Source organism: Oncorhynchus masou, chromosome 18 (assembly GCF_036934945.1).
Source record: "Oncorhynchus masou masou isolate Uvic2021 chromosome 18, UVic_Omas_1.1, whole genome shotgun sequence".
NCBI classification, from domain to species: Eukaryota; Metazoa; Chordata; class Actinopteri; order Salmoniformes; family Salmonidae; genus Oncorhynchus; species Oncorhynchus masou.
The window spans coordinates 23,962,949-23,971,155 of NC_088229.1; positions in this window are offsets into that span (position 1 = coordinate 23,962,949).

Consider the following 8,207-nt stretch of genomic DNA (forward strand, 5'->3'; position numbering starts at 1 on the left):
AAGTAGACAGACAGAAGTAGGGGGCTGATACTGAGGTTCCAGAGGTTCAGCTTTAACACTTGGGGGGAGTCAAGATCAACAGTGACCCGTCAAGTAACCCTGTCCTCCCATGATGCTCTGGGAAGAAGTAATGTTAGTATGAGTGTTGACATTTGGATGTCGAGCCACTGTGTCCGAGCCCTTTCTCCTTTTCACAATCTGTTTCATAGTACTTGCCATGCTGCACTGTAAAGTGAGCTAAGCTCACATGCTAATTTTAAGGCAGCACTCCACTCCATAGTGGTTTTGATTTCTTCCTGCAATATTGGTTACCTCACACACACAGAGGCCTGTCAACAATGACTCAGTCTGTGGCAACTGCATTGGATTCTAGAGCACTGAAGTATTAAGTTGCTGCTACGTTTCTCTTTCTATCATACACAATCCCCCATCCTCACATCCCTCTTTCCCTTCCTCTCAGATTCTGCTCACACAGGCCAGAGACTCACTGCTACCTTCTTTTTAAAGAGGTATGCAGTGCTGTGGCTCTTCCTGAACTCTTTTATCCTCTTCGCTCATCTATTGAAAGAGACAGAGAGAGACACAGAAAGAGAGAGAGAGAGAGAGAGAGAGAGAGAGAGAGAGAGACAGAGAGAGAGAGAGAGAGAGAGAGAGAGAGAGAGGGGACAGAGAGAGAGAGGGACAGAGAGAGAGATAGAGAGAGAGAGTGCATGAGAGAGTGCATGAGAGAGAATGAATGCTGGCCTGGCGGTCTTGTGTTGAGCCCTGGCCTGGCACACTCCCATCCCCTTGCTTTGAGTCATACTGAGGACAGAGGTCTGTCTCTCCGGTTTCTCTCCTTTTTAACGAGTGGACCCAGTGACCATTGTACATGGCAAATACAACCATTAAACCACAGAAAAGAAACGAGACACAATAAGAGAAAAATAAATATTCAAACTGAGATTATTCTTTTCTTTATGTACATAGATTTTTCACATTAGATCTCTCTGTGATTTTAAACATTGGTGTACAGGCAGAATACTTATTTTTCCTGGAGTTTTGACTTGTCATGTCATATCAATTATACATTACGTGTGCTTTATGGCCCATAGTTTAAGATAAGCACCACTGAAGTTTCACGTATTATAAATCCTAATATATGAGATTCCAATCTGTCCAATCGAGTCTGCTGGACAGTCTGAGTTCCTACTAGCTCATCAGGTAGTCAAATGGCTTCCCTGTGGCAGTGAACTGCACTGGCCCTGGCTGTGGAGAAATGCCTGCTGAGACCTATATAAAGAGTTGATTTCAGCTGAAGTTCCACACACTGGATCTGGGGCTTAGGTTGAGTAGACTGGCTCTCTCCTTTATGACTTTCAATATGGAACATTCTCATACATCACTTGGCTAGGGTCCCCTCCTCTCCTCTCTCTCCACTTCCAACTCAGAATAACTCTGGTCCTTAAACACTTACTTTGGAGTAAAGTAATTTGTGTTTTGTCATATGTTACTCTGACAGGTGTAAAAGAAAGAGTTTTCAAGAAGTGGATAGTGGCTGCTCCACTAGTGTAGGTGTTCCTGGCAGAGACAGGTCCCTGGTGTGTGGTCATTCTGCAAGTCACATAGAGGCCAAAACCCAAACAGTCACAGAGAGACAAAAACGCACATAAATGCACAGAGACACATATAATAAAACATACAGATACCTGCAGACAGACATACTCTCTCTCCATCTGTTTTCCTGCCTTCACCGGTCTAGTGATCTTTAGCATCTTTATGGGGGTTGAGCTGTGCCTTGGCCTAAGTCACAGCTGAGAGATGATGAGTTCTGAGAGAGGTCACAGATACTCTGGGGTTCTAACCCCCCTAAGCCAACCTGCTAACTCCAGCAGCAGAACTGCTGAATCTCTGTAGCACACACAGCTAAGCTCCATGCCGTGATGGGCTATCCAGAACTATCTCTCCTTACATTGAGAGTGTATCAAACAGTCCTGTGTTTAGCTCTCAGAGCTGTCATGAATTCTGAATAAGTGAATAATCAGGTCTGTGACGATAGAGGGAGAACAGAAGGCTCTCCCTGATAACTTAATCTAAACATCAGGAGCAGAAGAAAGTAGTAATTATGCCTGGCAGCAAAGTCTCTCACTCTATTTCTCTCTCTTTCTCTCCCTCGTTCTTTCTCTCAGCCTCCCCGTTAATAATCCCCTTACAGAGCAGTGAAAGCCGTGAGGTCTTCAGCTGAGATCTACTGCACCTGTCTCTGGGCTCTGTTCTTGAAAAGCAGAGAGAGAGGAGAGAGTCTGCTCAGATCATTATAGAGGCAGGCAGAGGTCATCGTTGGTAATGGGGCCTGCGGGCACCCTTCCATCCTTTCCAGCATTATCACAGTCAGATTTGGGTCCTTGGTTAACGCTGAGGAACACTCATGTTACTGACCGTCCATGTCTGGGATTCCACCTTAGGACAGCAGGACGGTGATAGAGACGGTGAGCTCAAAAAGCTATCACTATCCCTTTCACACTATAGTACACAGTATACCATCCTCATGTTAATCTACATTCTTCTCTGTGACTCCTCTCCACGCCCAGGCATCCACCAAATTGCCTCAGCCCACTCCCGTTAATAAAATGGCAGCAGTTTTACGAGCGCCTAACCAATTGTGCTATTTATTTGTAACTTATTTTGTACATAATGTTTCTGCCACCGTATCTTACGGCAAAAAAAAGCTTCTGGATATCAGGACAGCGATCACTCACCTCAGATGGAACAAAGATTTTTTTCTTCAAAAAGCAGGACGCACAGGATATTCTGTGAACACCTGACAAGACCAACATCCCCGTAATTGGCAAGAGAAAGAGACGCAGGTACAGAGGACACATAGCGGGGTGCCTCGTAAGGATCCGCAGAATGTGATTGGGAAAGCTGCCGTTACCGTCAATATTACTCGCCAACGTTCAATCATTGGACAATAAACTAGACGAGGTACGATCACGAATATCCTACCAACCAGACATCAAAAACTGTAACATCTTATGTTTCACGAAATCATGGCTGAATGATGACATGGATATTCAGCTAGCGGGATATACGCTGCACCGGCTAGATAGAACAGCACACTCCGGAAAGACGAGGGGGGGCGGTCTGTGCATATTTGTAAACAACAGCTGGCGCACAAAATCTAAGGAAGTTACTCGCCTGAAGTAGAGTATGTTATGATAAACTGTAGACCACACTATTTGCCAAGAGAGTTTTCATCTATACTTTTCGTGGCTGTTTATTTACCACCACAGACTGATGCTGGCACTAAGACTGCACTCAGCCAGCTAGATAAGGAAATAAGCAAACAGGAAACCGAGCACCCAGAGGCAGTGCTCCTAGTGGTCCGAGACTTTAATGCAAGGAAACTTAAATCAGTTTTAACTAATCTCTATCAACATGTTATATTCGCAACCAGAGGGAAAACAAATTCTAGATCACCTGTAATCCAGACACAAAGATGCATACAAATGCATCGAGGACGTCGTCCCCACAGTGACTGTACATACATACCCCAACCAGAAACCATGGATTGCAGGCAAGATTCACACTGAGCTAAAGGGTAGAGCTGCTGCTTTCAAGGTGCGTGTCTCTAACCGTATAAGCATATAAGAAATTCTGCTATGCACTGCGACGAACCATCAATCAGGCAAAGTGCCAATACAGGGCTAAGATTTAATCCTACTACACCGGCTCTGACGCTCATCTTATGTGGCAGGGCTTGCTCATCACTAAGCTATGGATCCTGGACTTCCTGACGGTCTGCCCCAAGGTGATGAGGGTAGGTAGCAACACATCAGCCATGCTGATCCTCAAAACTGGAGCTCCCCAGGGGTGCGTGCTCAGTCCCCTAATGTACTCCCTGTTCACCCACGACTACGTTTCCAGGCACGACTCCAAAACCATCATTAAGTTTGCAGATGACACAACAGTGGTAGGCCTGATCTCCGACAACGACAAGACAGCCTATAGAGAGGAGGTCAGAGACATGGCCTGGTGGTGCCAGAATAACAACCTCTCCCTCAACGTAACCAAGACTAAGGAGATGATTGTGGACTACATCTCCATTTCACCGTAAGCCTATTCAAGTTGGAATGGTGAAACTGCCACGACCGTTTGCAATATTACAACAACAAAGAAGTTACTGCAAACAACTAACACTGTTATTTCCTCTCTGACATAATTGCACGCACGATAGAAGAACACTATATGTACTGCAATTTGTTTACCATGCTCCTCAGTTTGGCAAAATAAAAACAATAACAATGGTGGTGGGGCGGCCAGTGGCGCTGTTTCCCCCCTACTGAGGATTCCATCTTTAAGGGAAATTAACAGAATTAGTAACTGTGAGCTTTTTGCTGAAACATATTGTTTTGAAAGGGATTTCCAGCCTCATAGGGTCATTCTGCCCTGGGAGGAATGTACACCTTTGGCTGCATGGAAACAGTCTGTGCAGATACCTAACCTACAGGTGGAAGGAACACACCATCATAGACAGAGAGAGACAGAGAGAGAGAGAGAGAGAGAGAGAGAGAGGGTTGAATTGACTACAGTATAATTATGGCTGTAGAATTCAACGCTGAGAAGCAGAAGAGGAGCTCCCTGTTTTGCCCAATATGGTATGGAATGTCAAGATACCTCGAGCATGTATGATGTGGTAGGAGAGGGAGAGAGAAGGGAAGAGAAGGAGAGGGGGTATGTGGGTACTGCAGCCTGCCCTGGACTCTCTCCCACTGTGATAGCAAAACAGCCCTATCACAAACACTCCCAAAGCAAACTACACTAACATTGCAGTACATCTGTAATCATTGCATCACAGATCCTCTTTCATGGTTTCTGTGTACAAGGCTATTGTTATTATGTGAATCAAAGAAATACAGCTTTGAACACACACAACTAATCACACACATAGACATAATCACACGCACGCAAACACACACACACACACTTAATTGCAATACAATATGATATTTCAAGAATCATAGGAATCCCCCGCTATGACAATAGAATCAGTGAGGTGTGTAATATAATATAATCATAAAATTGCCCATTGCAAACGCATGTAATGTTCATCAACAAATGCCCCATCATCTGGGAGGAAAATGGTACTGTACTGAAATCATAGTGTTCTTTAGCACCACCTACTGGTAGCTGAAAATGTCACAGACATTTCTCGAAGTAGTTTGCTCACTATTTGGATTTAGTTTTTATTCACCTTTAATTCTGAAAAATGTCACATCTATAAGATCCTATCTTTGACATTGTTTGTAAATGTGCTGCGTTTAGTAGACTTCATACACCACATACCTCCAAATTCTGGTAGGCTTCATCTGACTCTTGGTCACAGAATCGAACTTGTTTTTCTCTTGTGGAGAGGACATGTTTGGAGGGATCCTCAATTGGGTTCTGGTTTTCATCTTTCCATTCAACAACTACAGTATTCACATGATAAGAAACAATCACTAAACAGTTACTGCACCTTACCATGACAATTATGTATCCTATAGAGATTTTGCAGTAAAAAACAAAAAACAACTGATCCACTGACTGTATAAAGTCTTACATAAACTGGGTGTCAGGTATAACTTGTTCTTCCTATGGTACAGTATGTCACTTGACAAGGATATTTGTGAAGAGTAACATTTCTGTAACAAAGCAACGTCCTGAACATGGTTGAGCAGAAAAATGTAAACACATCGGTATTCAGTCATAACTGTGTGACTGTGTACAATGGTTGGGTTTCTGACCTCTGGAGGATGTGCGGTTGGCCAGGCTGGTATAGTGCCCACTGGCAGAGGAATATTCTGCCTCCATGGTCCCCAGCCTTGATCTATGATTTCCGAGCTTGAAATGAGAAAAAAACTGCACTTCAATGCTTGGCTCATCTGAACCTCAAACTACGCAGCTACTATAGTACAAGATGATCTCTCACAAAATTATATTATCATAGATTATCTACTGTAACAATAACTAATGACAACAATACGATCCTGAAGGGAAAGGCTAACACAAAATTATATATTTTTTATCCCCACCTCATCTATCTCCCTGCTCCATGTGGGACTGTGATCCTCTGTCTCCATAGACTGAGCCAGTTTGTTCCTGGTCTCTCCTCTGTCCTCTGCAGCCCATTTCCCCCACAGACAGGACCTGTCAGTCAGTCTGCTATGTCCATCTGCTGTCTGTCTGTCTCTGTCCAGGGGAGACAGGCTGTTGGTCCTCTGAGCTTCCTTCAGTTCAGCCAGGGTCACACCCTGAGGAAGACACAGACATTACATCCTAAGATCAACAAGATACTACAGATAAATAGTCCAACAAAATCACATTGATACCAAAGAATATCTTGGGGACTTGGATTTGTAATGAAGAATTTCCATTTAACATGCATTTTCAGTCCTGGCCTGTGAAGTGCGTTCTGTTTAGTACCTGTGTGGATCTGCGGGTTTGCCTGGCTTGGCGGGATCTGGCCTTCCTCTGAGACTCTGCCTCCTCATCTCTCACTGGGGTTAGATAGGACCTGCACAGGTTGGAAACAAGGCAGCAGCACTTTGCAGGACATACAGTGCATTCAGGAAGTATTCAAACCCCTTGACTTTTTCCGAATGTTGTTACATTAGACTTATTCTAAAATTGATTCAATTATTTATTTTCCTCATCAATATTCACACAATAACGCATAACGACATTTATAAAAAAAACAGTACATACCTTCTTTACATAGGTACTCAGACCCTTTTTCTACAACTTGATTTTCTACAATTTGATTGGAGTCCACATGTGGTAAATTCAATTGATTGGACATGATTTGGAAAGGCACACACCTGTCTATATAAGGTCCCACAGTTGACCGTGCATGTCAGAGCAAAAACCAAGTCATGAGGTTGAAGGAATTGTCTGTAGAGCTCAGAGACAGGATTGTGTTGAAGCGCAGATCTGGGGAAGGGTACCAAAAAACGCAGCATTGAAGGTCCCCAAGAACACAGTGGCCTCCATCATTCTTAAATGGAAGAAATTAGTGGTTCCTAAGACTCTTCCTACAGCTGGCCGCCCGGCCAAACTGAGCAATCGGGGGAGAAGGGCCTTGGTCAGGGAGGTGACCAAGAACTCTGACAGAGCTCAAGAGTTCCTCTGTGGAGATGGGACAACCTTCCAGAAGGACAACCATCTCTGCAGCACTCCACCAATCAGGCCTTTATGGTAGAGTGGCCAGACGGAAGCCAGTCCTTAGTAAAAGGCACATGACAGCCCGCTTGAAGTTTGCCAAAAGGCACCTAAAGGACTCAGACCATGAGAAACAAGATTATCTGGTCTGATGAAACCAAGAGTTACGACTGGAGGAAACCTGGCACCATCCCTATGGTGAAGCATGGTGTTGGCAGCATCATGCTGTGGGAACGTTTTTCAGTGACAGGGACTGGGAGACTAGTCAGGACTGAGGGAAAGATGAACGGAGCAAAGAACATAGAGATCCTTGATGAAAACCTGTTCCAAAGCCCTCAGGAATTCTGATTGGGGACGAAGGGTCACCTTCCAACGGACAACGACCCTAAGCACACAGCCAAGACAACTTAGGAGTGGCTTTAGAACAGGTCTCTGAATATCCTTGAGTGGCCCAGCCAAAGCCCGGACTTGAACCCGATCGAACATCTCTGTAGAGACCTGAAAATAGCTGTGCAGCGACGCTCCCCATCCAACCTGACACGGCTTGAGAGGATCTGCAGGGAAGTTTGTAGCGTCATACCCAAGAAGACTCAATGCTGTAAATCGCTGCCAAAGGTGCTTCAACAAAGTGCTGTGTAAAGGGTCTGAATACTTATGTAAATGTACTATTTCAGTTATAAATTAGCAAACATTAAAAAAACAGTTTTTGCTTTGTTATTATGGGGTAATGTTTGTAGATGGATCATTTAAAAAAAATCCATTTTAGAATAAGCCTGTAACGTAACAAAATGTGGGAAAAAGTCAAGGGTATGAATACTTTCCAAATGCATTGTAGCTGTCATGCCCTATAAATAGCTTCAATGAACTCTGGCCATGCTCTGGTCACTCACTTGTCACCTTGTACTGGAGCAGAGCACGAGGTGACGACATATCAGGGTGAGGTGACATTATGCTCAAATTATCAACAAAACCTTTCAAGATAAGAAGGTGGCAGTGCAATAAAGTGATCGTTTTGAAAGGTACTGCAC